The sequence below is a fragment of the Phyllobates terribilis genome, unplaced genomic scaffold, assembly GCF_046119375.1.
Source record: "Phyllobates terribilis strain yellow unplaced genomic scaffold, ASM4611937v1 Scaffold_9__5_contigs__length_417890890, whole genome shotgun sequence".
Lineage (NCBI taxonomy): Eukaryota > Metazoa > Chordata > Amphibia > Anura > Dendrobatidae > Phyllobates > Phyllobates terribilis.
Window position 1 is genome coordinate 26921126 of NW_027362769.1, and position 22721 is coordinate 26943846.

Here is a 22721-nt window from a genome sequence, read left to right on the forward strand (position 1 = left end):
CTGCACCACCTCTCGATGGTTCCCCTCATGCCTACCCAGTGGAACAGCCCGCGCAGCAGGAACTCCAGCTTCTTCCATCTGAAGTGTCCAGCCCCGTCGTGGTATGCCTCCATCACCATGGCTGCGTCTCTTCGTGGCACCACTACTTGCCAGATTAGTTCATGCGTCCGGGAGTTAACCATTCTGCGGCACAACTTCCCCTTGTAAAGGAACAGTCGACTCTTCTCAGCCCACAGTTGTTTGGCTTCCTCCGGAGCGTCTGGGTCAAGGCGGGCATCTGGCTGAGTGAGCATCTCCTTCACCAGTCGGACGGCAGGGTCACTGTCTTGCGTTTCCTCCCAGTTGTAGTGAGGCAAGGGGTTAAACGTAGCGGCTTGCTTACTCCTTACCCGATGGGAATACTGGATAGTCCCATGACGGTGGAACGCGGGGAGTTCGACTTCTTCCAATCCCTCTGGATCTTCTCCTACGTCCGGTAGGTTTGGCATCCTGGACAGGGCGTCCGCGTTGGTATTGGAGCGTCCTGCCCGGTATTTGATTGTGAACTCGTAGTTGGACAGACGGGCCATCCATCTCTGCTCTAGGGCACCGAGTCTTGCCGTGTCCAGGTGTGTCAACGGGTTGTTATCCGTGTACACGGTGAACCGGGAAGAAGCGAGGTAGTGCTTAAAGCGTTCGGTGACTGCCCACACCACTGCCAGGAACTCTAGCTTAAATGAGCTGTAATTCTCAGGGTTTCTTTCGGTGGGTCGCAGTTTTCGACTGGCGTAAGCGATTACTCGTTCTTTCCCCTGCTGGATCTGGGACAGTACGGCTCCTAGCCCGATGTTACTTGCGTCGGTGTAGAGGATAAAGGGCTGGCTGTAATCAGGGTACGCCAGGATTTCATCCCCCGTGAGGGCCATCTTCAGCTGGCGGAAGGACTCTTCTTCTAACTTCTCCCATTTGAAGGGCGGCTTCTGGTTCTTGGCCTTCCGGGACTGGCCTATCAGGAGGTCCTGCATAGGAGCTGCCTTTTTGGTGAAACCGGGGATGAATCTGCGGTAATAGCCTACCAACCCGAGGAACTGCCGCACTTCCTTTACACTGGAGGGACTTGGCCATTCCTTAATTGCGGTGATCTTATCAGGGTCGGGAGCCACTCCGTCAGCGCTCACCACGTGTCCCAGGTACTGCACCTTTGGTTTTAGAAGGTGACACTTGGAGGGTTTTACCTTTAGGCCGTAGTTTGCCAGAGCTTCGAACACTTCCGCCAGGTGTTTCAGGTGGTCCTCATAAGTCTTGGAATATACGATGACATCGTCCAGGTACAACAGGACCGTCTCGAAGTTTCTGTGGCCCAGACAGCACTCCATTAATCGTTGAAAGGTTCCTGGTACGTTACAGAGTCCGAACGGCATGCAGGTAAACTCGCTAAGTCCCATCGGGGTGGTGAATGCGGTCTTCTCCCGGTCCGCCTCTGCTACAGGAACCTGCCAGTACCCGCTAGTGAGATCCAAGGTAGAGAAGAAGTTAGCAGATCTTAAAGCAGCCAAAGACTCCTCTATCCTTGGTAAGGGGTACGCATCCTTGTGTGTGATACGGTTGATTTTCCGGTAATCTACACACATCCTCATGGTGTTGTCTTTCTTTTTGACTAAGACTAGTGGAGCTGCCCAGGGGCTACAGCTATCCCTGATCACCCCAGCCTCCTTCATGTCCCTAAGCATCCCCTTGGCGTGTTGGTAGTGTGCAGGGGGTACGGGTCGATACCTCTCTTTTATGGGAAGATGGTCTCCCGTGGGGATGTGGTGTTCTACCCCCTTGACTCGCCCGAAGTCTAACGGGTGTTTACTAAACACTCTCTCGTACTCTTGAACCACCCGATAGACTCCCTGTCTCTGGTGTGAGGGAGTGGAGTTAGTACCCAAATGTAGTTGCTGACACCAGTCCTCCATTGTTTCCTTAGAGCCGTTACTTTCCTCCGGGGAAGATGGAGGCAAGGGTTCTACGGACTGTATGGAATTTTGATTGATGGTATACAATTTGGCTAGCGTGGCATACCGGGGCAGGTACACTTCCCTCTTCCCGATATTTATTATGCGAACGGGCACCCTCCCATGGCGTACATTGACCACCCCCCGTGCTGTCAAAATGGTGGGCCTACTGTCTGAGTAAACTGGTTCTACCATTGCCTGGTAATCTCTACCTCTCAGACCAATAGCTGCCCGGCACCAAATCATCATTTCACTTTTTGGGGGCATGGCAATAGGAAAAGGGTCACACATTCTTACGCTACCAATCTCACCACCGGAGAGTTCTATCTGTTGCCGTCGCATCAGTGCCCGGATCTCTTTCTGGAGCACCCGCTGCTGGCCGGAGCTGGCGTTCTTGGCAACCTGCTGTAAAAGGAAAATCACCTCTGCAAGACAATTTTCAATTACATTAGTTCCTAGAGTTATCTTTGGGTGACTCTCGCGCTTGTCAATGTCTACAATGATCAGTCCCTGTGCCGCCAATTCGACTCTACCGATTTTAATGGTCACCTCTTTAAATCCAATCTGTGGCACGGGCTGACCATTGCTGGCGATGATACTCAAGTCGTCGTCAGGGTAGCGGGTGATATCCGAGTCATTCCAGTACTGCTTGAAGAGCACGTACGGGATAGTGGTAACCTGTGACCCGGTGTCCAGTAGGGCACTCATGGGGATGCCATCCAGTACCACGGGCAAGACTGGACGTCCTCCCACATATTTGTCGCGCCAGTTTGATGGGCCTGATGATCTTTTTCCTGGGGTTTGGCCCTCTACCCCAGGTTGTGCCAGTTTAAAGGACAGTACCTTGCCATATGTCCGGGTTGATTGCAGCGGCGGCAGATGGGTTGTCCGTCCTCGTTGTATCGGTCGCTGGGTCTTCCTCTGGCCGGTGGGGTCCTCCTTGGTCGACGCCACGGGATGTCCTCCGGTCCGGATGCCAGCTGGATCTTCCCTGGAGTGGAAACCTGTAAAGACTGCACAGTTCGGGTAAGCGCGGCAACGCTTTTAGCTAGCTCTTGGACCTGATGGTGCAGGTCTGGAGCCGGGTCATTGTTCAAAGCCTGCGCATCAGCTCCCACAGGCCCTGCCGACAAGGGTGCCGCCTCTTGCTGGTAAGTGGTAGTGGGGCGTCTGTGGGTCACAACGCCAACTGGTGCCGGTTCTCGGAGCACCCGGATGGCTCTGTCCTTGAACTGTGCAAATCCCAGATGAGGGTCCTGTAAGGCCATTGCCCGCAACTGGGTTCGGTGGGCATTGCAATATAAACCCTCTATAAATTGTTCAGTCAACAGCCTGTCCTCGTCTCCCACGCCGTCAGGGTCGGTCTGCTTAATGGCTCTCAGGGCCTCTTGTAGGTTCAGGGCATAGTCCCTTATACTCTCGTGTGCTCGCTGCTTGCACCCGTAGAATCTAAGCTTGATCTCGGCTGAGGTGCGGGTATCAAAGGTGTCCCTCAGCCGGGTTAGTATCCCTGCAACAGTCCTTCCCCCAGGTGGCCAGGACTTTACCTCCCTTTGGGCTGCCCCGGTTAATTGGGCCACCAGGATGCTCACTTTTTGCTCTTCTGTGAGGGGATACACCTGGAAGAGGCTATCCAGCTTTTCTCTAAAGTCATGCAGGGTATGTGACTCCCCTGAGTACTGGGGTAGCCAGGCCGCTCCTGGGATATAGGGCATGGTGAAAGGCATGACTGCAGCAGCGGTGGCGCTGGCGGGGGTTGAGGCAGTGAAGCTCTCCTCCGTATCCGACATCTTCCTCCCCCCTAGTGGACCGTGGCCTACCTTGCGATGATCCTCTTCCGTAGGCCGCGGCTCCGCAGTGGATCGTCAGGGTTGAGGACCTTCCGTCGCGCTCCTGTGACGTCGGCGTCTGCTGGGCTCCTTCCAGGACCTTACGCAACGTCCGGACGTGAGGCGGGGCTTCAGTTCTCGCGCGCTTTCGGAGTCCACGCCCCTCTTCTTCCCGCGCGGTGTCTTCAAGATGGCGTCCAACGGCGGGAAAACTCCACGGATGGCGGGAAGAAGGCAGAAGATGGCGCCGGATGGCGGGAAAACTTCGCGGATGGCGGGAAGAAGACAGAAGATGGCGCCGGATGGCGGGAATCTTCACCACTGGTAAGTTTGAACAGTCTTTTTCAGGCACGCAGTACCCGGTGGTTGAGGGCACGAGATCCTGCCGACTACGCCAAAAGTTGACGCACCCCTGGGCCTTCGTCGCGCGGCATCGCGCGCACGGGAGCTTACCCGGAGCCGGATCTGTTGAGGGTTGTAGTCTCGTGGCGGTGACCCGGTCCGTGCCCAGGGAGTCAAACTGAGCGGCGATGTATTAGCGGTAGATGTTGGACGACTACGCCACCCGTTGAATGCAGCGAAGGAGCTGCCGCTGCAGGGCAGACCGCTGAGGCCGGTGGTAGGATTGTGCAGCGTGATAGTATCACCCCCAACGGGAGGGGTATGGCCTCAGGGCAGCCGACGTGGATGATGGGGGTAGCAGGAATCACTCAGAGACGATGCGGTGTAATTCAGGGTCTTTACTGGTGATAAAGATAGACCCTCCCGGAGTACTGGCTAGCGATCGGGGCCTGGTCAGTCCTTGAGCAGATGGGATCTCCCCTGGCCAGGCGGAGTTGTAGGCCTTCCCAGCTAACTGTACTCTTCTGGCTACCTTGCTAGAGGCGGGTATAAGTAGCCCACGTCCCTGAGTGTACCGTGTGGTGCTCACCCATATGGCCGGTGACTCGGGGCCTTCTAGTGGCGTCCGCTCCACGACGGCGGTGCTGGTCCCACGCGTGTGACCGTGCCTTCGGGTTTCTTGGCCAGAGGACCTGAAATCCCCTGCCGGGCGGTTTCTGCTGCTGGGTAAAGATTAGTCCCCACAGCCTCGGACTCCGGGTCCGGTGATAGCTTCTCAGTCAGGGCGAGCTCTGCAGCTGCCAGCCCCTGACTACTTATAGCACTGCTCCCACAGAGCTCCTGATGTTCTTTTCCTAGATCTGCTTCTCTTCTCTGTCTCTACTTCTTCTCTACTCTCTAACCCTGCCTCAGCCCTAGGTTTATATAGGGGAAGTTCTTCCCCTCCCAGGACTGGGCAGGAGGTGTGGCATGCACAGGATCCCTGACCAAGAGACCTCCCACCTGCTCTCAGACATAACATTGCTGTTACTGTGGAAACCAGACCCCTGGGGTGCCACATGCACATACCCTTACACTCTGCTGTAAGCCACCTAGTGCTTTTAGTGGTGGTGAAATTGAACTGTTTTCAGAGTAAAAAAAAATAAATTTTCTCTCGCTAGTCAGAGTCCACCAAAGATTTTTTGGTGTCACAAACGTGATACACTTTGCTAAAAGCCACAAACTATTTTAGAGGCGGTGAAATTCAGCTGTATGCAGAGCTTATGAAGAGAAATTAAATCCATTTTTAACTGTGACTAACGTGATACAGCAGGATAGATCTGAGTTTGAAATATCTTGGAGCATATATTCTATGTTATACAGGCCTCATTCACAGTCAAAAAATACTTTCTTTGATTCCTAATGTTATACAGCTAGGGATATTTCAGTTTAAATTAGTTTGGAGAATATCTCGTATGTTATACAGGCCTCATCCACAATAAAAAAATACTTTCTTCTGTTACTAATGTGATACAGTATTACTAATGTGATACAGTAGGGGGCATCTCAGTTTGAAATTGTTCGTAGCATATCTCCTATGTTATACAGGCCTCATCCACACTAAAAAAATTCTTTCTTCTGTTACTAACGTCATACACTAGGGGACATCTCAGGGTGCCAAGGGAGGGTGGTTCACTTCGATCGAGGTGGGTTGGCGATACCACAAAAACTATTAGTGAAGGTGTTAGTGAAGGCGAGGAACAAATGGAAGAGGAAGAGATGATTGGCGAGCAACAGTCAGAACATGAAAAGGATAATCATCCCCTCTCTGTTCATGTTTGGCAGGTGGGGGCGGAGGAAATAAGCATCACAATTACCCACCAACACAGCATGGGTTTGAACCTCATGAAGGAGCCCAACATATGAGTGCGTTCTTGCTGCACTATCTGCAACATGATCACCGTATAGTTATCATTCAAAATAGTGCTGACGACTGGGTTGCCACTCTGTTAGATCCATGTTATAAGAGTAAATTTTGCCAGATCCTTCCCGCCCTGGAAAGGGACCAGCAAATGCTGGAGCATCAAAACACGCTTTTACACAACCTTAACATAGGTTTTCCCCAAGCCAGCAGTGAGGCACACAGAGTTCATCGCAGCTCTACACTTCCAACCTCCGGCACGTCAATTCGTCAGCACCAAAATATTAGCAGCAGCAGTAGTGTAAGTGGCAGAAGCAATTTCTGTGAGTCCTTTCACACATTTTTTAAACCAGCTCATGCACCTGCACAACAGAGTACAAGTCTGACACGTGATGAATGACTGGAGAGGATGGTGCACTCCTGATTGAGTCTCCATCTGCTGGGTTGGCTGTAGTGGAAGAAGTTTTGGTTCCTAATTCTATAATTTCTACTGTAGTGAAATTAATGCCACTTTGCTGGTGTCTGACACTAATTTTTGGAAATGTGGAGAGTCCTGATTGGGTCTCCATCTATTGGGTTTGGCTGTAGTGGAAGATGTTTTTATCTCCATTAAATTACTTCTACTCTGGTGAAATTGATTGCCACTTTGCTGGTGTCTGCCACTAATTTTTGGAAATATGGGGAATCCAGATTGGGTCTCCATCTGCTGGGTTGGCTGTAGTGGAAGAGGTTTTGGTTCCTAATTCTACAATTTCTACTGTAGTGAAATTAATGCCACTTTGCTGGTGTCTGACACTAATTTTTGGAAATGTGGAGAATCCTAATTGAGTCTCCATCAATTGGGTTTGGCTGTTGTGGAAGAGGTTTCAATCTCCATTAAACTATTTCTACTCTGGTGAAATTGATGCCACTTGCTGGTGTCTGCCACAAATTTTTGGAAATGTGGGGAATCCTGATTGGGTCGCCATCTATTGGGTTGCCTCTAGTGAAAGCGGTGTCAGTCCTCATTATACTACTTAAACTCTAGTGAAATTCATGCCACTTTGGTGGTTTTAGGCCCTCATTTTTTAAATGTGAACAATCCTGGTTGTGTCTCCTTCTATTGGGTTTGGCTGTAGTGGAAGAGGTTTCGGTCTTCATTAAACTACTTCTACTCTGGTGAAATTGATGCCACTTTGCTGGTGTCTGCCAGTAATTTTTGGAAATCTGGGGAATCCTGATTGGGTCTCCATCTATTGGGTTTGGCTGTAGTGGAAGAGGTTTCTGTCTCCATTAAACTACTACTCTGGTGAAATTCATGCCACTTTGGTGGTGTTAGGCCCGAATTTAGGGAAATTTAAACACTTCTGATTGAGTCTCCTTCTACTGGGTTGGCTTTAGGGGAAGACGTGTCATTCCTAATTTTACAATTTCTACTGTAGTGAAGTTGATGTCACTTTGCTGGTGTCTGCCACTAATTTTTTGAAATGTGGGGAATCCTGATTGGGTCGCCATCTATTAGGTTGGCTCTAGTGAAAGTGGTGTCAGTCCTCATTATACTACTTAAACTCTAGTGAAATTCATGCCACTTTGGTGGTTTTAGGCCCTCATTTTTTAAATGTGAACAATCCTGGTTGTGTCTCCTTCTATTGGGTTTGGCTGTAGTGGAAGAGGTTTCTGTCTTCATTAAACTACTTCTACTCTGGTGAAATCGATGCCACTTTGCTGGTATCTGCCAGTAATTTTTGGAAATCTGGGGAATCCTGATTGGTTCTCCATCTATTGGGTTTGGCTGTAGTGGAAGAGGTTTCTGTCTCCATTAAACTACTACTCTGGTGAAATTCATGCCACTTTGGTGGTGTTAGGCCCGAATTTAGGGAAATTTAAACACTTCTGATTGAGTCTCCTTCTACTGGGTTGGCTTTAGGGGAAGACGTGTCATTCCTAATTTTACAATTTCTACTGTAGTGAAGTTGATGTCACTTTACTGGTGTCTGCCACTAATTTTTGGAAATGTGGGGAATCCTGATAGTGTCTACATCTACTGGGTTGGCTGTAGGGGAAGAGGTTTCGTTCCTCATTGTACAATTTCTACTGTACTGAAATTGATGCCACTTTGTTGGTGTCTGCCAGTAATTTTTGGAAATGTGAGGAATCCTGATTGGGTCTCCATCTATTGGGTTTGGCTGTAGTGGAAGAGGTTTCTGTCTCCATTAAACTGTGGTGAAATTCATGCCACTTTGGTGGGTTTAAGCCCTAATTTTTTGAAATGTGGAGAATCCTGATTGTGTCTCTCCATCTATTGGGTTGGCTGTAGTGGAAGAGTTGTTTGTCACTATTATACTAGTTGTACTGTAGTGAAATTAATTCTTTGATGCTGATATTTTTGTCACACGGGTACACAAGATATAATCGAAATTGGTTTTCTTAGTACCGTGGTATATAAAGCAGGCTATATTTAATCTTTTAATTTTTCAGTGCTGATATTGTTCTCCATACAGGGGTACACATTAGTAATGAGAGTGCACTAAATGTGCTCAACTTAGTGATTCAGCGGTTTCTCTAAACCTACCAGTAGAGATGAGCGTTGTTCTACTCGAACTGTTCGCCAATCTCAAATTCGAGCTGTTTTGGGCGGTGTTCGAGCCGTTCGGCGAACACGAACGATTTGAGAAAAATTCGGCTGTTCGAGGTTATGTTCGATAACTGTTCATGCACCAAAATCATAACTGGATTTTTTCTCAGTAATGATGAAAATTAATGTTAATACGCAGTTTGAGTGTACAGCGGGGTGGGGGGAGGGGCAGAGGATGGATCTCTGCAGGAATAATGGAGATCTCCATTTTTTTTTCTCTTTCCCGCATTTGCAGTGGGGAGGTGCAGTCTGTCAGCCTATCAGCAGCGCACACACGGAGCGAACTGCTGTTTTTCACACAAGCAAGGGCATGTGTCATTGGCAGTGTATGTCACATGTCCTTGCCCTATAAGACCAAGCCATTTTCCCCGTCACCACCATTTTCTCACTGCTGCAGCTGCGTGTTAGACAGCACCGCTGTTGCTGTGTGCGCTATACCTTGTTAATTTCAAGCCAATTTTCGCACAAATCTACAGATAGCTTGGGAGTAGGGAATAGTTGTGATTGCAGTCCTTTTAAGGACTAGGTTACAGCATTTCCTACGACTTTTATCAGGCAGGTCTGTGCTCTTAAATAGATAGATTGTGGGAGTAAAGACTAATTGTAATTGCAGTCCTTTTCACGACTAGGTTACATCAGTTCCTATCAGTTTTTGCCAGGCAGGTCTGTGCCGGTGCTGTGCAAGTTTTTTTCACAGCATTTGGCTGAATCTAGCAAAGCTAATCCTTTTTGGCCTATTGCAGAGTGTGTTAGTCAGTGGAGTAGCCTATCTGTGTTGCAAGATATACCACCTGTGTATAGAATACCAATTTTTTTACTGCACCTAGTGAAGTAAAATCTTTTGGGCATAGCATCATTCTATTAGTCCATCTATACTGACCTCCATCAGGTTGCAAATTGAATATAATTTTTTTCTGCATCTAGCTCTGAAAAAATATTTGGGCTTCTAGCAGTGTGTGGGACTTGTTCTATTAGTCCATCTATACTGACCTCCATCAGGTTGCAAACTGAATATAATTTTTTTCTGCATCTAGCTCTGAAAAAATATTTGGCCTTCTAGCAGTGTGTGGGACTTTCTCTATTAGTCCATCTATACTGACCTCCATCAGGTTGCAAATTAAAAATAATTTTTATCTGCATCTAGCTCTGAAAAAATATTTGGCCTTCTAGCAGTGTGTGGGACTTTCTCTATTAGTCCATCTATACTGACCTCCATCAGGTTGCAAACTGAATATAATTTTTTTCTGCATCTAGCTCTGAAAAAATATTTGGCCTTCTAGCAGTGTGTGGGACTTTCTCTATTAGTCCATCTATACTGACCTCCATCAGGTTGCAAATTAAAAATAATTTTTTTTCTGCATCTACCTCTGAAAAAATATTGGGCTTCTAGCTGTGTGTGGGACTTGTTCTATTAATCCATCTATACAGACCTCCATCAGGTTGCAAACTGAATATAATTTTTTTCTGCATCTACCTCTGAAAAAATATTTGGGCTTCTAGCTGTGTGTGGGACTTGTTCTATTAGTCCATCTATACTGACCTCCATCAGGTTGCAAACTGAATATATTTTTTTTCTGCATCTAGCTCTGAAAAAATATTTGGTCTTCTAGCAGTGTGTGGGACTTGTTCTATTAGTCCACCTATACTGACCTCCATCAGGTTGCAAATTCAAAATAATTTTTTGTCTGCATCTAGCTCTGAAAAAATATTTGGCCTTCTAGCAGTGTGTGGGACTTTCTCTATTAGTCCATCTATACTGACCTCCATCAGGTTGCAAACTGAATATATTTTTTTTCTGCATCTACCTCTGAAAAAATATTTGGGCTTCTAGCTGTGTGTGGGACTTGTTCTATTAGTCCATCTATACTGACCTCCATCAGGTTGCAAATCGAATATAATTTTTTTCTCCATCTAACCCAGCCAATAGTTTTGGCCTAATACCACAGTTTGGCCACTCAGCTCTGCTCGGTTCCCATCCATTGTTTTTTTGTGCAAACAACTCCAGAGTTGTGAGTTAGTTAACCACCAAAATGAGTGGAAAAAGGCCTGCTGCTGGTGGAAAGGGGAATAGACGTGTTGGGAAGGGGAAAAAAGGTTGTGTCCGTGGGGTTGGTGTTAAAGCAACAGTAACATCTGCAGAAGAAAGACCATCTTCCAGCCAAACTGAAATGTCTACTTCTTTTAGCGGACAATGTGATAAGATCCCTTTCTTACGGCCACGCCAATCGCTACAAATTCCAGATGAGGCACAAAAACAGCAGGTGCTTCAACGGATATCAAGTGCTCCTTTAAGTGGGCTCTCCTCCACATCAACTTCAACATCACAAATACTCCAGTCCTCAAAGGTGTCACCCCAATCGCACTTGCTTCCTCACAGCTCCCAAATCTCCAGCTGCCCGTCTGAGTATGAGGTAGAACAGATGGTTGAGTCTGCAGAGCTGTTTACTCATACTATAGCCTGGGAATCAGAGGTCGACTCCAGCGCTTCTGTGAATCCAGACGAGGAAATGATCTGCACTGATGCCCAGAATCTTTATGAGTCGGATCCAGGACCAGACGCAGAAGGTTCTGACCATAATGTAGACCCTCATTCCCAAACTGTAACTCCTGTTGGTGGAGACAATGAGGAAGACGATGATGAGACTCAAATACCTGATTGGAGCGACAACTTTAGTTTTTTGTCAGGGCAGGAACAGGTTGGCTCTGAGAACGACGGGTGTGATAACGCACAGGGTGATGATGATGAGGTTGGAGATCCCACTTACTGTCAACCCACAGTCAGCCAAGAGATGAGGTCAGCAGAGGAGGTGGAGGAAGATGCTAGTGACGACGAGGTCAGGTTGCGCCTTCCTGGACAGAGACGTAGTACTGGAAGCACGTCAACAACTGCATCCTCAAACACAACTCTGCCTCTCACCACAAGTCGTGGTGGCTCTTCAGGTCGCATGGGTGCTAAGCCTTGCATAGCCTGGGCATTTTTTCAGATCGATAAAGATGACCCAACTCGTGTTATCTGTAACATTTGTCAGCAAAAGCTAAGTAGAGGCCAAAAAATACATAGTTTGAGTACTTCATGCATGAACCGGCACATGGACATGAAGCATAAGTTGCAGTGGGAAGCTCAGTGTGCTACAATGCGGCCTAGCCGGCCGGGCCACCCACCGTCTGCCATATCTTGTGCATCCGCGGCCTCTTCATCCTCTGTGACTGGGGGGACAGCAGTCACACCTGTTTTGGGGCGCAGACCTGCCACCTCTTTACCCGCAACAGCCAGCGTGATTGGCAGGTCATCATTTTCTTTGGAGGTGGTAACACCAGCTGGTGTTGAGCGCTGTCTGACATCGATAGCACCACCTTTGGATCAAGGCAACCTAACATGTCCGCCTGCATCTTCCTCACAGACCGGCAGTTTGCCGGGGACACCCTTATCAACCCCGTCTAAGCACAATAGCCAGCCCTCGGTCCCTCAGATGTGGACAAGTAAAAGACCATTTCCTCCTAGCCATGAGAAAGCTAAGAGGTTGAATTTCACCATCTGCAAGCTCTTGGCTACAGAAATGCTGCCTTTCCGCCTGGTGGACACAGAGGATTTTCGAGACCTTATGTCCGTCGCAGTGCCCCAGTACCAGATGCCCAGTCGGCACTACTTCTCAAAGAAAGGTGTGCCTGCGCTCCACCAGCATGTCGCACACAACATCACCGCTTCTTTGAGAAACTCTGTGTGTGACAGGGTGCATTTCACCACAGACACTTGGACGAGTAGGCATGGACAGGGGCGTTACATGTCGCTGACTGGGCACTGGGTAACTATGGTGACAGCAGGACAAGGGGCTGCTGTCCAAGTCTTGCCGTCCCCACGAGTTGTGCGTCAATCCTCTTTATGTCAAAGTTCCTCCACTGCTTCTGCCTCCTCAACCTCCTCTCGGTCTTCCACCTGCACCCAAAGCCTGTCTGGTCATGCCACAACCTTTCTAACTGCGCAGAAGGGATCCTGCACACCTCCTTACTATGCTGGCAGTAGGGCTCAACGTCATCAGGCGGTTTTTACTTTGAAATGTCTGGGAAATGTGAGTCACACAGTTGAGGAGTTGTGGTCAGCTATGGAGATCCAATTTCATGAATGGTTGTCTCCACTGGACCTGAAACCAGGGAAGGCCGTGTGCGACAATGCTGCAAACCTGGGTGCGGCCCTTCGCCGGGGCAATGTCACACACGTGCCTTGTATGGCTCACGTGTTGAACCTGGTTGTCCAGCAATTTTTAGCCCACTATCCCAGACTAGATGGCCTTCTGCAGAGGGCACGGTCGCTGTGTGCTCATTTCCGCCGTTCGCATCCCGCAGCTCAGCGACTTACATCTCTACAGAAGTCGTTGGGCCTGCCACTTCACCGGCTAAAATGCGATGTGCCTACCCGGTGTAATTCAACTCTGCACATGTTGCAGTGACTGTGGCAGCACCGACAAGCCCTGGTGCAATACGTTCTGACGTATAGCCTGGGCCAACGAGATCCAGAGGTGGGGCAAATCACGCTGGAGCAGTGGTCTCAGATCAGGGACCTATGCACCCTTCTGCACAGTTTTGAAATGGCGACGAAGATGTTTAGTGCTGACGATGCCATTATCAGCATGACTATTCCGGTGATTTACATGCTGGAGCACATGTTAAACAGAATTCGGAGTCAGGTGGTGGCACAAGAGGAGGTGGAGGAAGTAGAGGAGGAGGAGTTGTATGCGGAAGGGCTAACATCTGCAAGGTCCAGACGGTCGGTAGCACCAAGGCGGCAGGCATGTGAGGGTGGGGGAGATGGTTTTACCAGGGCGCATGGTAGCAGCCAAACTAGTGAGGAAGGTGCAGGAGCCCAGGAAGAAGTGAAGGACGAACTGATGGAAGGCTCATCAGATGAGGGAGACCTTGATCACATTTCTGTTGTGCGAGGTTGGGGGGAGAGGACAGAGGAAGGAAGCATGATTGTTACCTCGCCACCAACACAACAGGGACTTGGTGCTCCTGGATGCGCAACACACATGAGTGCCTTCTTGCTGCACTACCTGCAACATGACCCTCGAATTGTGAGAATTAGAAATAATCCTGACTACTGGGTTGCCACACTGTTAGATCCCCGGTACAAAAGTAAATTTGCCGAAATTATTCCTGCCATAGAAAGGGATGCACGCATGCAGGAGTATCAGCAGAGACTGTTGCAGAATCTTACATGTGCTTTTCCACAAAACACCAGTGGTGCACGTAGTGAATCTCACAGTTCCAACTTGCCAACCGTGGGACCGTCAAGTGTTCAGCACTCAAACCGTAACAGAACCACAGTATCTGCTGGTAACATCAATTTTGCGGAATCATTTCACCACTTTTTTAGCCCATCCTTTGCAAGGCCACAGGAGACAAGAAGTCTGACACATAGTCAACGCCTAGAGACGATGGTACAGGAGTATCTCCAAGTAAACATTGAAGCCATGACTGTGTCACTGGACCCTTGCTCTTTTTGGGCTTCCAATCTGGATAAATGGCCGGAGCTAGCCACTTACGCCTTGGAGATCTTGTCATGCCCCGCAGCCAGCGTTCTGTCTGAACGTGTGTTCAGCGCTGCTGGTGGTATGCTGACAGATAAGCGCACGCGGCTCTCCACTGATAATGTAGACAGACTCACGTTCATAAAGAAGAACAAATCATGGATCCGAAACGACTTTTCTACCCCTGTGTCATCCTGGGGAGAGTAAAAGCTTGATGATTGGTTAAAATCACCCTACCAACCGTTTTAAGCTTTCAAATTACTAATCATGTTTATCTGTATCTTGGCTGGAAAATAATTTGGGCTTTGTAGCAGTGTGCAGCACTGATTCTATTAGGCCATCTATAATAAGCTCCACCAGATTTAAAATTACTAATCATGTTTATCTGTATCTTGGCTGGAAAATAATTTGGGCTTTGTAGCAGTGTGCAGCACTGATCCTATTAGGCCATCTATACTAAGCTCCACCAGATTTAAAATTAATAATAATTTTTAGCTGCATCTAGCCCGGAAAATAATTTTGGGGCTCCGAGATGCGCAAGACACATAAGTGCCTTCTTGCTGCACTACCTGCAACATGACCCTCATATTGTCAGAATTCGAAGTAATCATGACTACTGGGTTGCCACACTCTTAGATCCCCCAAACTTTTCGATCAACCTTTTCATTTTAATAAAGACCAAAAAAATTGTCATTTTTGAAATTATAAGCATTAGCAGGTTATTAGAAACTGAAATCAAACAGTTTTCAACTCAAAACTTTATTCTAGGTGATGTTACATTTTCACATAGGACCCCTTGTTCGAAAGGAGCTTCTGAACTCTCTCGTCCATTGAATTTGTCAGGTTTTGGATGGTTTCTGCTTCAATTGTTTTGCATGAGGACAGAATACCCTCCCAGAGGTGTTGCTTAGATGTGAACTGCCTCCCGCCATCATAGACACTCCTTTTGATGATGCTCCAGAGGTTCTGAATGGGGTAGAGGTCAGGGGAGCATGGGGGTCACACCATAAGTTTGTCCCCTTTTATGCCCATATCAGCCAGAAATGCAGATGTTTTATGTGCAGCATGAGATGGTGCATTATCATGCAGAAAAATGATCTTGCTGTGAAATACACGGTTCTTCTTCTTGAACCATGGCAGGAAGTGCTGTTTGAGAAAATCCACATACATTATGGAGTTCATCTTTAGCGCCTTCAGGGATCCTAAAGGGGCCGACAATCTCTCTCCCCATGATTCCAGCCCAAAACATTACTCCACCTCCTCCTTGTTGGCGCTGTAGCCGTGTTTGCATGGGGTGTCCATCAACCAGCCATCCTCCACTCCATCCATCTGGACCATCGAGCGCTGCACGGCACTCATCCGTGAACAAATCAGTTTTGAAATCAGTCTTCATGTAATGTTTAGCCCACTGGAGCCGTTTCTGCTTGTGTGAAGTGGATAGAGGAGGTCGACAGGATGGCGTATGCACAGCTGCAAACCTCTGAAGGACCCTGCATCTTGTTGTTCGGGGGACGTTGGAGGCACCAGCAGCTTCAAAAACTTGTCTGCTGCTATGACAAGGCTTTTTTGCCGCTGCTCTTTTAACCTGACGTAATTGCCTGTAGGAAAGAGTCCTCAATTTGCCCTTATCAGCACACACACGTGTGTACTGTGAATCAGCTACATACTTCTTGATTGCCAAGACACTTCATCCTGATCATCGCACAATGTTGATTGTAGTCATGCCTTGACCTAAACACTCCACAATTTGTTGCTTCTCAGCAGCCGACACATCCTTTTTCTTTCCCATTTTGGCAGAAAATGTAGGCTGCTTAATAATGTGAGACAGCCTTCTTAAGTAGTCTTGCCTTTCATTGGACACACCTGCCAAACTAATTAGCACAGGTGTCTGCAATTGCTTACAGTGATATAAAGAGCCCTGACACACATCACCATCAATGAGTTTAACTGACAAGCAAACAAATTCTTCCCTTATCACTCCTAAACACTTTTTGCATAATAATTTGGAACACAGTGTACATGTGCTTTTCCACAAAACACCAGTGGTTCACGTAGTGAATCTTACAGTTCTAACTTGCCAACCGTGGTCTGTATGGAGTTGTTCAATAAAGGGCCCAAAATTAAGATAACATAGATGGGAGAGGTCTCTATGAATAGGAATTCCTAAGTATTTGATACCCTGTGAGGGCCAGGCAAAGGGAAAGTTGGACTGGATGGAATCCTATATGGATTTGGGGAGGGAGACATCGAGGGCCTCAGACTTCGCTGCATTGATTTTAAAATTTGACCATGTAACAAAGTGATCTATTTCAGCCATAACAGCATGGATGGATATATGTGATTGAGTGATATATACTAGGACATCATCAGCAAATAGAGAGCACTTGTACTCGGTGCCTCCCACCTCAATCCACCTAATATTGGGGTTATGGCGAATTGATGAGAGCAGGTGCTCCGTCACTAGGATGTATAAGAGAGGGGACAGAGGACATCCCTGCCTTGTCCCATTGGTGATTGTGAAAGGTGATGAAAATGTTCTGATGCACCCCCTGGGCCTTGGGACACCCGGAGCCGGACCCATTTTGGTGGATGCTGGTGGTTGTAGTCTTCGTGGCGGCGACCCGGTTCCGTGGCTCAGGGTGGTCAAACCAGTGGCGGAACTATTTATGTGGTTTTGATGTTTAAATGTCCGACTACGCCACCCGTGGATTGCGGTCAGAGTGAACCGCCGCTGCAGGGCAGACTGCTGAGGCTGGTGTTGTGGATGCAGCAGAGCGTAGGAGGAGTATAGCCTCAGGGCAGTGTATGCGGAGGATGGGGGTGATGGTGCAGGGCAGCAGCAGTAACGACACGGAGTCAGTGATGCAGTCCAGGGCCTTTACTCACAGTTCTTATTATCCAGACCACGTCTGCAGGTAACGGCTGCCCACGTCGTACTGTGCTCACCAGGTGAGGGGCTCAGACAACTCCCCGATAACTTTGGAGCGCTTCACAGGACCCCCTTTGTGTGTCCTTTGTCTGGCCTTTCTTACCAACCCTTCTGTCCGGCTGCCTCGGGCCTCCTCTTGGTAAACTTGGCGCCAGTTTACCTGACCCTATGTGGTGCCTTCCTAGCGGGTGTAGCGAGGGGCTGCGCCACATAAAATGTCAGAGCCTCCGGTTTCTAGCTGAGGGTCGTTTCCTGCCTCCACTAGTTTCGGGGACCGGTCTCCCCCTTTGGCCTGACCCCTCCACGCAGGTGGATTTGGGCGTGCGGTGGCGACTCGCCCGTCCGCACCCCTGGGATCCCTTCATTCCTCGTTCCTGGAGCCTTCTCCGCTCCTCTTCCTTCCTTCTCCCTCTTCCAGGCCTGGGCCTCTGTTACTAGGCCCACCTCCGGAGCAGAGCTCATGCAGAGCCCCTGCTCCCTGCTACTTCTGCTCAGACTTCTCTGCACTGAACTAAGATGGTGCCCACCTTTTATACTCCCTTCTCAATGCACCCAGGAACTGCTTCCTCCCTGCTCCTGCACTACAGGGTTCCCCTTCCTCAGTGTTCCCTCCCCCCACTCCAGCCAGGGACAGGGACTGTCGTGCCCATCTCAGAGGCATATTGGTCGCCCTGCCCCACGGCAATGTGGTGTAATGCATGCAGGTGTCGGGTCCTGATCCACACTCCATCCTTACCTGAGAGTGAGATATCACACCTCTGGGTGAGGTGCAATACCTCTGTAGCAACCGAGCCCTCAGGGTGCTACAGTTCCATTTATCTTCAGCCTAGGTGACGTATTGTGATACAGGGCCGTGATTTTGGCTATAAAAGGGTCCCCTAGACCCCCACCCCAAGCTTTTTAAGAGAATCATATATGGCGTGCCAGGAGACTCTATGGAATGCTTTCTCAGCATCCAACGAGAGTATCTAATTACAAATTTTTAACTGCATCTAGCCCAGGAAATACTTTGTGCCTAGTAGCAGTGTCTGCTAGTCAGCGGATTATCCCGGCTGTTAAGCAAGCTACACCACCTGTAGTTTGGACACTTAATTTTTTCAAAGGAAATGCTTCGGGACCACGGGATACTCAGTGAAGAGCATCAGGAGGCACCCCAAGGCATAGGGGCTGGGAATGGCAGTAGGATGCCTTGCGGTGGACAGCCAAGCTCGATCCTTATAAAAGCTTTTTAACTGCAGCAGCTTTAGTGGACGCTACTGGAGCTGGAATTACGCGGCTGCTGGCATGAGACTTGCCCTCCAATAGATCCTTGTAAATGGATTTAAAGTGTATTCATTCAAATTAGAGAGACAATTTAAATTAAAAAGCTTAGAGCTGCCTCCACCACAGGGGGGCTCGCTCGACCCACCAGCGGACAGGCACCAGTATTGGGAGAGGGGGGCTGGCCATCAGGGTTCACCGCGGCTCTGGCACAAACCCGGCGACACGGAGGTGGCACGGGCAGGAGCGGACTGAACGTGTCGGCCTCTCACTTTTTGGATTTTAGAAGGGCATGACATGCCTATATTTGTGTCTCCCCCTCCTTTTACTCCTCCACCTCTTTTCTTTTCGCATGACTATATGTACTTGTCACTTTTCCATGTGTTAGTTGTGTCTTCTGAGCAGTTTGTCAGCTTTTGGACACCTTTGAAGGTGTTTTCTATGTGTTTCTATGTGTTTTTGTTTGCCTGCCATTGGTTTTAACGGTGTTCGAAGGTGTTCGACGAACAGTTCGACGAACAGTTCGGTGAACACACGGGTGTTCGACGAACCGAACCGAACTCGAACACTATGGGGGTGGCTCAACACTACCTACCAGATCTGCCGGAGCTGCTTGTGAAAGTACAATGCGTGTGTGCCCATTTCAAAAAGTAAGCTATAGCTTCCGCCACCCTGGCAGTGCTTCAGCAGCATATGCAGCTTCCAGCTCAACGACTGTTGTGTGATGTCACCACACGTTGGAAATCGTTGGAGATGTTGGGAAGGATTTGTGAGCAGCAGGAGGCAGTTGTTGAGTACCAGCTTCAACACGCCTATCGGCATTCAGGTCAGCCTCCGCACATAAGAACTGATGAGTGGGCATGGATGTCTGACATCTGTGCCATCCTGAAGAACTTTGAGGACTCCACCAAGATGATGAGTGGCGATGACGCCATAATTAACGTCACCATCCCGCTTCTCTGTCTACTGAAATGCTTACAGTTAAAGAGGAGGCATTGCAGGCAGAGCAAAGAATTATGCAGCCCAGCCTCATCTCATCTCATTGCAGATTGGGTGATAATGAGGAGGAGAAGGAGGATGAAGAAGAGAACATGGACAGTCGTCCTCTTTGGCTGGACAGGGAAGTCTTGGCTGTCTTGGAAGTCTTGATACCCCTCTTTCAGTCTGTGGGAAAGCTGTATGGGTTTCGCTTAATGATGACCTTCAGTGGCCTAAACCGTGGCTTTGCTTATGCACATTATTTCTCTAAATGCATTGCAGATCAGGTCATTGTCCAACTCTGTAGTGATTAAATTCAAGGCATAAAGAAAGATCTTTGTCTGTGACTAAGCACCACCGAGAAGTGTAAGCGGATGTTGGATGGGCTGCCATTGCTTATGCAACGAGCTGCATTAGAGGACTTCCTGGGAGAAATGACAGCCAGAGTAGATACGATTTCCCTCTATGCCAGTCCTTTCACTGAGCTAAAGAATATGGCTGTGGTAAAATACAACTCTCACCGAGAAGCAGTTTCAGACTGAAGAACATTGGGCCCACCAGAGGATTTGATTGTGAGGGACCACCTTTCTCCTCCACTAAAGAGCCCCATAGCAGGTGCAAGGTTTGCGCTACGAACTCTCCTGAAGGAGAAGCCAGGACCCACCGCAGGATTCTCCGGCTCTCTGGTGGGCTAGTCTAACCCTGCCGAGAAGCATCCCTGGCTAAGAAGTGTGTGGCAAGGTTACTGGACACTCTATGGCTGCTTTTTTGCTGTGGCCTGGCTCCAGTGAGATGTACCGGCCCTGGCCACATTCACTTGTACACGTGTTTGTGGTTAGGCGGTCCTTCCCACTAAGTGCACTGGGAAGGGCATGGGTAATGTTCTGGGACCCGTGCTTGTGGGAGGCAGGGATAACATTGGGAGAAATAGTGATGGCTGGCGACCGAGTATGGAGACCCGGCCACCGCCGCCAAGAGGTTATGAAAAGCTTCCGCCTCCACGAGCCTAAAAGGCAACATTTCAAATGCAAGCAGCTGTCCAGAAATGTGGCAGTTTAGTATTGCGGCCTGTGGGTGGGTGGCTGGCTGCATACTTGCACTTGCATTCCAAGTAATAGAAAGCTAAGGAGATGTATGGCCTCATCATCATCACAACCTGCAAGGTTTGCGCTTTGCGTTGCGCTATGAACTCTCCTGATGGAGAAGCCAGGGCCCACCGGAGGAGTCTCCGGTTCTCTGGTGGGCCAATCCAACCCTGCTGAGAAGCATCCCTGGCTAAAAAAAGTGTGTGGGAAGGTTCCTGGGCACTCTATGGCTGCTTTTTTTTTTACTGAGGACTGGCTCCAGCAATTCATAAGATTGAAATCTATAAGATCCCGTCACTCGCTCCCAATTGCCCAGCGTATCCAGTTCAAACTGCTGGAGAAAGAAATTTCAATCTCCAAAAAGCTTGTCGGCAGAGGGAAGCATGAAGTGCTCTAAAATTTCCTGGTAGACGACTGCGCTGACTTTAGTCTTAATAAAACACAGTGGACCTACACCAGCAGATGACATGGCTCCCCAAACCATCACTGATTGTGGAAACGTCACACTAGACCTCAAGCAGCTTGGATTGTGTGCCTCTCCACTCTTCCTCCAGACTCTGGTACCTTGATTTCCAAATGAAATGCAAAATGTATTTTGCATTTACTTAGTGTGTCAATGACTGCCTTCTGGATATCTGTCATGTCAGCAGTCTTCCCCATAATTTTGGAGCCTACTGAAACAGACTAAGGGACCTTTTTAAATGCATTGTAAGCCTTTGCATGTGTTTTTTGTTAATTATTGTAATTTATCAAGATATATGAGTTTCACTTTTTGTATTGAAAAATTGAAATAAATTAACTTTTTGATGGTATTCTAATTTAGTGAGATGCCCCTGTATATAGTATTTTTTGCATTTTAAAAATGATAAAAAGGAAAATGGGAAGATGCAAAAGTTTGGGCACCCTTGGAGATTTGTATGCTCACATAACTTTGACCAAGGTTTCAGACCTTAATTAGCCTGTTAGGGTTATGGGTTTTTCACTATCATCGTTAGGAAAAGCCAGGTAATGCAAGTTTCCCAGCTTTACAAAAACTCAGCCTCCTCTAACCTTGTGCCAAAAAACAGCAGCCATGGGTTCTTCTAAGCAGCTGGCTAGCACTCTGAAACTGAAAATGGTGGACGCTGAGCCTGCTCTGGTCCTGTCTGCTCCTCATCTTGGATACATTGGTAAGGAAAAATCTCACAGCATCTTATCAATCAGCCACACCTCTAGTCGCCTTATGTGGAGACAGAACAAGAAGTATGCAAAAGAACATCTAAACAAGCCTGATGCATTTTGGAAACAAGTCCAGTGGACCGATTAGGCTAAAATAGAACTCTTTGGCCACAATGATCAAAGGTATGTGTGGAGAAAAAAGGACACAGAATTTCAGGAAAAGAACATCTCGCCAACCATTAAGCATGGGGGTGGATTAATCATGCTTTGGGGTTTTGTTGCAGCCAATGGCACGAGGAACATTTCATGGGTAGAGGGAAGAATGTATTCAATGAAATTTCAACAAATTCTTGATGCAAACATAACACCATATATGAAAAAGCTGAAGTTGAAAAGAGCATAGCTTCTACACATGACAAAATCCACAATAGACTACCTCAAAAGGCGCAAGCTGGAGGTTTAACAATGGACCTCACAGTCCCATGATCTGAACATCATTTCAAATCTGTGGCTAGACCTCTGAATAGCAGTGCATGTTAGACGACCCAGGAATCTCACAGAATTGGAAGAATTTTCCAAGGAAGAATGAATGAAAATCCCTCAAACAGAAATTGAAAGACTCTTGGCTGGCTACAAAAAGCGTTTATAAGCTGTGATACTTACAAAAGGGGGTGCTAATAGGTACTTACCATACAGGGTGCCTAAACTTTTGCATCAGTCCATTTTCCTTTTTGCAATTTTTAACATGTAAAAGATTAATTTATTTTTTTTTGCACCTAAAATACAAAGGAAATGTGTCATCTTTAACTTTAGGCCTGTCATAGAAATTAAGTGTCGTAGAAAATATTAAAAATCTCTGAAGTCACTCTCATCCCCCCTCCCTCCCTCCTTTTTCCTGTCACACAGAGTACAGCACCACACAATAGCTGACAGGCTTAAGTCTCTTAGATGGGAACTATCTTAGTTAATATGCATGAAGTCCTTTTGATACCCAGATGACTGAAAAAAAGATGCCCTTTGTAAGAAAGACTGAGATTCAGAATGGACAGGTAATTAGACAAAAGGTCTTTTCAGTCAACAATAGAGACATGTGTTGACGCATAGACACAGAAGTGGAAGAAACAT